General features: G+C 35.3%; 1 non-coding gene across 1 annotated transcript; it reads left to right on the top strand.

The window, feature by feature from the left end:
* Window positions 1-7,815: 7,815 nt before the first annotated feature.
* On the top strand, window positions 7,816-7,888 carry TRNAT-UGU (transfer RNA threonine (anticodon UGU)). Its single transcript has one exon. It is a non-coding gene; the product is annotated as a tRNA-Thr (tRNA).
* The last annotated feature ends 1,258 nt before the right edge of the window (window positions 7,889-9,146 follow it).

Here is a 9,146-nt window from a genome sequence, read left to right as displayed (position 1 = left end):
AGTACAGGTCGTATCGATCAAATTATTGGACCCGTGCTGGATGTCACTTTTCCCCAGGCAAGTTACCTTATATTTATAACGCTTTGGTAGTCCAGAGTAGAGACACTGCCGATAAGCAAATTAATGTGACTTGTGAGGTACAACAATTATTAGGAAATAATCGAGTTAGAGCTGTAGCTATGAGTGCTACGGACGGGTTGATGAGAGGAATGGAAGTGATTGACACGGGAGCTCCTCTCAGTGTTCCGGTCGGTGGAGCTACTCTCGGACGAATTTTCAACGTTCTTGGGGAGCCTGTTGACAATTTGGGTCCTGTAGATAGTAGTGCAACGTTCCCTATTCATAGATCTGCGCCTGCCTTTATCGAGTTAGATACGAAATTATCCATCTTTGAAACAGGTATTAAGGTCGTCGATCTTTTAGCTCCTTATCGACGTGGAGGAAAAATAGGACTATTTGGGGGGGCTGGAGTAGGTAAAACAGTACTGATCATGGAATTAATCAATAACATTGCTAAAGCTCATGGGGGCGTATCCGTATTCGGTGGAGTAGGGGAACGGACTCGTGAAGGAAATGATCTTTATATGGAAATGAAGGAATCCGGAGTAATTAATGAAAAAAATATTGAGGAATCAAAGGTAGCTCTAGTCTATGGCCAAATGAATGAACCACCGGGAGCTCGTATGAGAGTTGGTTTAACTGCCCTAACTATGGCGGAATATTTCCGAGATGTTAATAAGCAAGACGTGCTTTTATTTATCGATAATATCTTTCGTTTTGTTCAAGCAGGATCAGAGGTATCCGCTTTATTAGGGAGAATGCCCTCCGCAGTGGGTTATCAACCTACTCTTAGTACAGAAATGGGTTCTTTGCAAGAAAGAATTGCTTCTACTAAAAAGGGATCTATAACTTCGATTCAAGCAGTTTATGTACCTGCAGACGATTTGACCGACCCTGCCCCTGCCACAACATTTGCACATTTGGATGCTACTACCGTACTTTCCAGAGGATTAGCTTCCAAGGGTATTTATCCAGCAGTAGATCCTTTAGATTCAACCTCGACTATGTTACAGCCTCGGATCGTTGGCAACGAACATTATGAAACTGCGCAAAGAGTTAAGGAAACTTTACAACGTTACAAAGAACTTCAGGACATTATCGCAATTCTTGGCTTGGATGAATTATCGGAAGAGGATCGTTTAACTGTAGCAAGAGCAAGAAAAATTGAGCGTTTCTTATCACAACCGTTCTTTGTGGCAGAAGTTTTTACTGGTTCTCCAGGAAAGTATGTTGCTCTTGCGGAAACTATTAGGGGATTTCAACTAATCCTTTCCGGAGAATTAGACGGCCTACCTGAACAGGCTTTTTATTTGGTGGGTAACATCGATGAAGCTAGCACGAAAGCTATAACCTTAGAAGAGGAGAACAAATCGAAGAAATGAAATTAAATCTTTATGTACTGACTCCTAAGCGAATTATTTGGGATTGTGAAGTGAAAGAAATCATTTTATCCACTAATAGTGGCCAAATTGGCGTATTACCAAACCACGCCCCCATTAACACAGCAGTAGATATGGGTCCTTTGAGAATACGCCTCCTCAACGACCAATGGTTAACAGCGATTCTGTGGAGCGGTTTTGCGAGAATAGTTAATAATGAGATCATCATTTTAGGAAATGATGCGGAACTGGGTAGTGATATTGATCCGGAAGAAGCTCAAAAGGCACTTGAAATAGCCGAAGCTAACTTGAGTAAAGCTGAGGGTACGAAAGATTTGGTTGAAGCGAAGCTCGCTCTCAGACGAGCTAGGATACGAATCGAGGCTGTCAATTGGATTCCCCCATCCAATTGAAGACAATCCAGTGGTTTATAGTTGATACAAAGAAAAAGGGAAGAGGGGTAGAAAAAGTTATTAGATAGCGAAGCGAAGTAAGTCCAATGCTATCTAGTAATTTTTCTACCTACTTACCTACTATTGGATTTGAACCAATGACTCCCGCCGTATGAAAGCAATACTCTAACCACTGAGTTAAGTAGGCAATTTATCACCACAAAGGAAGACCCATTACTTCGATCGATTATATATTGAATCCCTTTTCTAAGCAATACCGCTCTGTTATTGGTCTGTTATATACTAAATACTAAACTAAATACTAAACAGATACAGATCAAAGGGGTATCCTCTGGCATTAGAAAATATTCATCTTGACAAGAAATTATCTATATGTTAAGATATCTCTGATAAGGGCTATAGCTCAGTTCGGTAGAGCAACTCGTTTACACGTGCGCCAATGCTTTTCAAAGGAGCTTATTATGCAATGAACATAATCGATCTTATTGCAAAATCAATGTCTTACTTCATAGATTCGAGAGAATAGGAGAACAGTAGCCTGACAAACAGTCGGTTCAGTCCGATTCAGGTGCCAATTCAGGTGCCTAATCAAATAGAACCCTTATGGATTTGCTAGTTGATAAGGTAAATATCCAGCCCACTAAATGCTAGGCGTAATGAGGATAAGGGCCTCCAAAAAACTTCTTTTCGTTCTATGAACTTTAAGGTGTATGAAGTCTCATAGTTAACTCTTGCAGTGGAACGATAGAGACTCCATTTCACTTAGGTTGATTTAATTTAGACCGGAGGCAGACCTAAGTCAAGGTAATCCTCCTTTGAAACACTTTGGTATTGCTCCTAGATAGATCATAATACAAAAAATCAATCAGAGCACAGGGAGCCATCTCATTATCTTTCCGTAAAGAAAAACTATGGTGGACTAACTGATCTTTAAATCAGTTTATGAAAGAGCCCAATGCAAAAAAATGCATGTTGGGTCTTTGAAACAGTTCAAATCATTTCGATAATAATCCGTTTGATCTGTTTTACCGAGAAGGTCTACGGTTCGAATCCGTATAGCCCTAATATGCCCTTTTTTAGATTTTAGGATCTCTATCCTATGTTTTCTTTAGTTTAGTATAGTTTTCATTTTCTCATTAGTATTTGTTTATAGACTGGATAGGCGCCTGCGACATAGAATAGAGATAAAAGCATTACCAAAGGCTCATTCATCGAAAATCAAAATCATACAGACAGGAAAAGAAAAACGAATTTCTATCAATCAATAGAAGAAAGGATCCTTTCCCTGATTTGAATCCCGTCCTCCTTCAAATAGGATATCTCTAGACTTCCCTATAATAACTGCAATGATTTTATCCATTTTGCGAATTCCTACTTTGTTTTAAGTATATTTATTACTTTGTTTATAGATACATTATGTAAATTGATCAACTTTAAATAGAAAAAATAAAGTAAAGAGTAAATAAGAAAACAGAATATTCTGTCTCATAGTTCTGAAATAGAGTTCTTTATTTTTATTTTATAGTATTACTTCTCATTAATTATACTGCATAGATTAGTCCTACTATCTTAATTAGGTTCTAATTTAGTAGTATTCTCATTTTTATTTAATAGTCTCTTATTATTTTATTATTAAATATTAAATAAAGGATAGAGCTATTCTTTTTTCTAGAGATTCTAGAGAAAGCGAGACAAAGTGAAACGAGAAAGTTTTCTTTATATAAGAATTAGATCTACATACACCATATCTAAATAGAATGGAAATCCAAAAGAAAGGGAGTTGGGATTCCATTGGATGAATCTTTAAAGAAGATGCAGCACAGAGGAAACAAAGGCTAAACTTAAACTAAGCGCTTTTGTTTGAACAAAAAAGATTCTTGTTTCACCGAGGAAAAGAGAGAAGTTCTGGATAAATTGACAATGCTGAATTGAATTGACTAATTTAAGTTCCGCCTATTCCACATTAATGGGAGTACATTATGTTTCTGCTTCACGAATATGATATTTTTTGGACATTTCTAATAATAGCAAGCCTTATTCCTATTTTGGCATTTTCGATTTCAGGACTTTTAGCCCCGGTTAGTGAAGGACCAGAGAAGCTTTCTAGTTATGAATCGGGTATAGAACCCATGGGAGGGGCTTGGGTACAATTCCGAATACGCTATTATATGTTTGCGCTCGTTTTTGTTGTTTTTGATGTGGAAACCGTCTTTCTATACCCTTGGGCAATGAGTTTCGACGTATTGGGTGTATCCGTTTTTATCGAAGCTTTGATTTTCGTGCTTATCTTAGTTGTTGGTTTAGTTTATGCATGGCGAAAAGGAGCCTTGGAATGGTCTTAACTGAATATTTAGACAAAAAAAAAGAAGGAAAAGATTCTATTGAGACAGTTATGAATTTGATTGAGTTTCCCTTACTTGACCAAAACAAGTTCCAATTCTGTTATTTCAACTACACCAAATGATCTTTCGAATTGGTCAAGACTCTCCAGTTTATGGCCCCTTCTATACGGTACCAGTTGTTGTTTCATTGAATTTGCTTCATTAATAGGCTCACGATTCGACTTTGATCGTTATGGATTGGTACCAAGATCAAGTCCTAGGCAAGCAGACCTAATTTTAACAGCCGGTACGGTAACAATGAAAATGGCTCCCTCTTTAGTGAGATTATACGAGCAAATGCCTGAACCAAAATACGTCATTGCTATGGGAGCCTGTACTATTACAGGGGGAATGTTCAGTACGGATTCCTATAGTACTGTTCGGGGAGTTGATAAGTTAATTCCTGTGGATGTCTACTTGCCGGGCTGCCCACCTAAACCGGAGGCAGTTATAGATGCCCTAACAAAACTTCGTAAGAAGATATCGCGAGAAATAGTTGAGGATCAAACTCTATCTCAAAATAAAAATAGATGTTTTACTACCAGTCACAAGCTTTATGTTAGGCGCAGTACTCATACAGGAACTTATGAGCAAGAATTGCTCTATCAATCACCATCTACATTAGATATATCTTCTGAAACTTTTTTCAAATCCAAAAGTTCAGTACCTTCCTACAAATTAGTGAATTAGGAGAGGGGCTCTTTTGTGTAGAAAAATAAAAAGCAGGGCAATCTTTCAAACTTGCATCCGAAATGTGAAATATTTATACAAAGAGGGAGAGATGAAGACAATGCAGCAGGGTTGGTTATCTAATTGGCTAGTCAAACATGAGGTGGTTCATAGATCTTTGGGCTTTGATCACCGAGGAATAGAGACTTTACAAATAAAAGCAGGGGATTGGGATTCCATTGCTGTCATTTTATATGTATATGGTTACAATTATTTACGCTCCCAATGTGCTTATGATGTAGCACCCGGTGGATCTTTAGCTAGCGTGTATCATCTTACGAGAATACAATATGGTATAGATAATCCAGAAGAAGTCTGCATAAAAGTCTTTGCCCAAAAGGATAATCCTAGAATTCCGTCTGTCTTCTGGATTTGGAGAAGTGCCGATTTTCAAGAACGCGAATCTTATGATATGGTGGGAATCTCTTATGATAATCATCCGCGCCTTAAACGTATCCTAATGCCTGAAAGTTGGATAGGCTGGCCCTTACGTAAGGATTATATAACCCCCAATTTTTATGAAATACAAGATGCTCATTGAATGATAAGAAATTCATGCTCACTTATACAACACAACTCCAGATTTTATTCAAGTCAAGGAATATTTTTAGGTTCTTTTCCTAGATGAAACGGAATACCTATTTATAATTAATTCCTAATTATACAAAAGCATTCCAGATAGACTGAGCAAAAAAAGGGTTTCATTTGGATTCCCCTATTTTGAAAATCGCATATTAATTTCCTTCATATGAACAGAAAAATAGGATGACTCAAAGAAGTTCTCTACCAGGAACTTTGTACCGCGCACATTACTTAGCACAACTAGGAAAATAAGATAAGATAAAGATAAGCAAGACTAAAAAAATATTCGTCGGAATAGCGGAATACAAAATTAAGAAACGCAAAAAAATAAAGGGGAATCTCACCCCCTTCTTTATCATAAAGAAAAGATATATTTTAAAACTTCTTTAAAAAGAAAAAGAAGTGCCTCTATATTTATATTATAGATTTATCCACTTAGATGAATAAATATTATTAATGAATATGTATCACAATCCATCTCGAGGTATTTGGATCAATACCTATTCGGTGGATCTTTTTTTTTTTTTTCTCTGCCAGGAACCAGATTTGAACTGGTGACACGAGGATTTTCAGTCCTCTGCTCTACCAACTGAGCTATCCTGACCTTTTCTTGTGCATCATCCTAGTAGAGTATTTGTATCTATGTCAATTAAAAGGACTAAAAATTAATTAAAGTATTTCAAATTTTAAATTTGAAAATGGGGGGGGTAGTCCTATGCATTGTGCATGGTTTACTTAAATAAAACTTAAAAATAGAGTGAATAACCAAGATTTCTTGCCGATACTCTAATAAAAAAGAAATCTATTCAATGAATAGGATAAGATCCATTGAGTTCTCTTCGCATTCCTTTGTGAAAGAGTAGAATGAGAAAGCTAATGAATCTTAAACCCATTGCATTGATAAAAAGAAAAAAAAGTGCATTGATAAAAAGAAAAAAAAAAAGAGGATAAATAATAATAATATAGTATAGTTAGGGAATAAAAGAGGATTTGGGGATAGAGGGACTTGAACCCTCACAACTTATAAAGTCGACGGATTTTCCTTTTACTAGAAATTTCATTGTTGTCAGTATTGACATGTAGAATGGGACTCTCTCTTTGTCCTCGTCCGATTAATCCACTTTTTTAAAGATCTCGAAAACTTTGAATTTTAATTGAAGAATTTGATTATTCAATATTCGATTGGAGTGGATTCACAATAATGAAAAAAAAAAATTATGATATGAGTTTTTTATTTCATAATCATTATCATTTCTAATTTCATTTTTAAAAAAGATAAAGAACCTATATTATAATTAGAATATAATATGAGTTCTGTGATTAATCGTTTGCTATGTCAGTATCTATACGTGTTTATTAAATGTATAAGGTATAAAACCCCTCTTTCTCTAATTTAGAACTAGAAGGAATTCCACTAACAACACAACGTAATTAACTCGATTCGTTAGAACAGCTTCCATTGAGTCTCTGCACCTATCCTTTTCCTTTGTATTCTAGTTCGAGAACCCCTTGTTTTCTCAAAACACGGATTTGGCTCAGGATTGCCCTTTTTTAATTCCAGGGTTTCTCTGAATTTGGAAGTTACCACTTAGCAGGTTTCCATACCAAGGCTCAATACAATCAAGTCCGTAGCGTCTACCGATTTCGCCATATCCCCATTTCCCTCTTCTTTGAGACCAGGATTCCTTGTGTAATTTCATCCATCTCTTAGTTTTTTTTTTGAATCATTGAGTTCATCACTCAACGTAGTCTAGCAGTTCAGTTCGACTCTATTTGAGAGACCTCGCTTGCTTATTGCAATTCAGAATTGAATTGATTCTATCCTTGATGTATTTGCAATTCAATCCGAATCAATATATCCAAAAGTTTTTATCTCCCCCACCTCCCGTCTTACTTTTTTATAGTATTCAAAATTATACTATAACGCTTGATATTTATTCTTTTTTTCTAATCAGAATTAGCAATTTTATTTACTCTGACTCTATGTTCCCCTTAGTGAAATATTAATCCTCAAATTATTAACAAATAATAAAGTCTATAATGATCGAATGAAAATACCAATAAATTCTATAATTTTATTTTTTAATATCCTATAGTTAAGCATATCAAGCTAACTTTATCTTTAAGAAGTTTTAGTATTTTTTTATTTTTATAAGTATAACTTCAAATTTAGAACTAGTTAATAGCTAAGATTAATAACTAATATCTGAGATTTTACGGATTTCCTATACTATACCTATTTCTATTTGTTACACTATTTCCGTTATGTAAGCCCACTTAGCTCAGAGGTTAGAGCATCGCATTTGTAATGCGAGGGTCATCGGTTCAAATCCGATAGTCGGCTTTTTTTTCTCTATCGATGTTCTACGAACAAGAATCTCTTTTTTTCCGAATTAAATGGAGAATCCAGGATCTTTTATGTTTTTTACCTTACAATTTTGCTAGATACAAAACAATAAAATAAATAATATATATACAAAAAAAAAAAGATTTTGATGAAATTCCATTTTTTGGGGTACTTTAGTTGATTTTACTCTGTTTATCCTGTAGTTTAATTCAGTTTTAATTTCGATGTATTCTGTAATGTAAATACAATGAAATTAATTGTGTAAAATGAAATTTCAATAAAATAAAAAAAGGAGTCTTCATGTCCCGTTATCGAGGACCTCGTTTAAAAAAAATACGCCGTCTGGGAGCTTTACCAGGACTCACTAGAAAAACACCTAAATCCGGAAGTAATCTTAAAAAAAAATTCAATTCTGGGAAAAAGGAGCAATATCGTATTCGTCTTCAAGAAAAACAGAAATTGCGTTTTCATTATGGTCTGACAGAACGACAATTACTTAGATATGTACATATCGCTGGAAAAGCAAAAAGGTCAACAGGCCAGGTTTTACTACAATTACTTGAAATGCGTTTGGATAATATCCTTTTTCGATTGGGTATGGCTTCAACCATTCCTGGGGCCCGCCAATTAGTCAACCATAGACATATTTTAGTTAATGGTCGTATAGTCAATATACCAAGTTTTCGTTGCAAACCCCGAGATATTATTACTACGAAAGATAACCAAAGATCAAAAGGTCTGGTTCAAAATTATATTGCTTCATCGGACCCGGGGAAATTGCCAAAGCATTTGGCGATTGACACGTTGGAATATAAAGGACTAGTAAATAAAATCCTAGATAGGAAGTGGGTCGGTCTCAAAATAAATGAGTTGTTAGTTGTAGAATATTACTCTCGTCAGACTTGAACTTAACGAAAAAAGGAAAGGTTCATAGAATTTTCTTCCCCTTCCCCTTTCCCCGAACTAAATCGCCCTAAGACCATTACCATTAATTTGTATTTTCCCATCAACTAGCTAAAATTGATTAACCCTAGGATTAGGATCCTTTTTTCTTTTTTCCTCTATGTGTATTTTACATACCACAGTAATTTGCTATAGAGAATTTCTAATTTCTATTAAATCAAAATAAGATAATATAAGATATTATATTATTGCTGGAAAAAATTGTTATTTGATTTGATACATTGTGATCCTTAACGTTGATGAATTAAGAAAAACGGAAAGAGAGGGATTCGAACCCTCGGTAAACAAAAGT

This window comes from Triticum urartu, unplaced genomic scaffold (assembly GCF_056163025.1).
Source record: "Triticum urartu cultivar PI428250 unplaced genomic scaffold, HENAU_Tu73 scaffold2, whole genome shotgun sequence".
Lineage (NCBI taxonomy): Eukaryota > Viridiplantae > Streptophyta > Magnoliopsida > Poales > Poaceae > Triticum > Triticum urartu.
The sequence above is the reverse complement of the archived record's forward strand: the minus strand, read 5'-3'. Positions and strand labels throughout refer to the sequence as shown.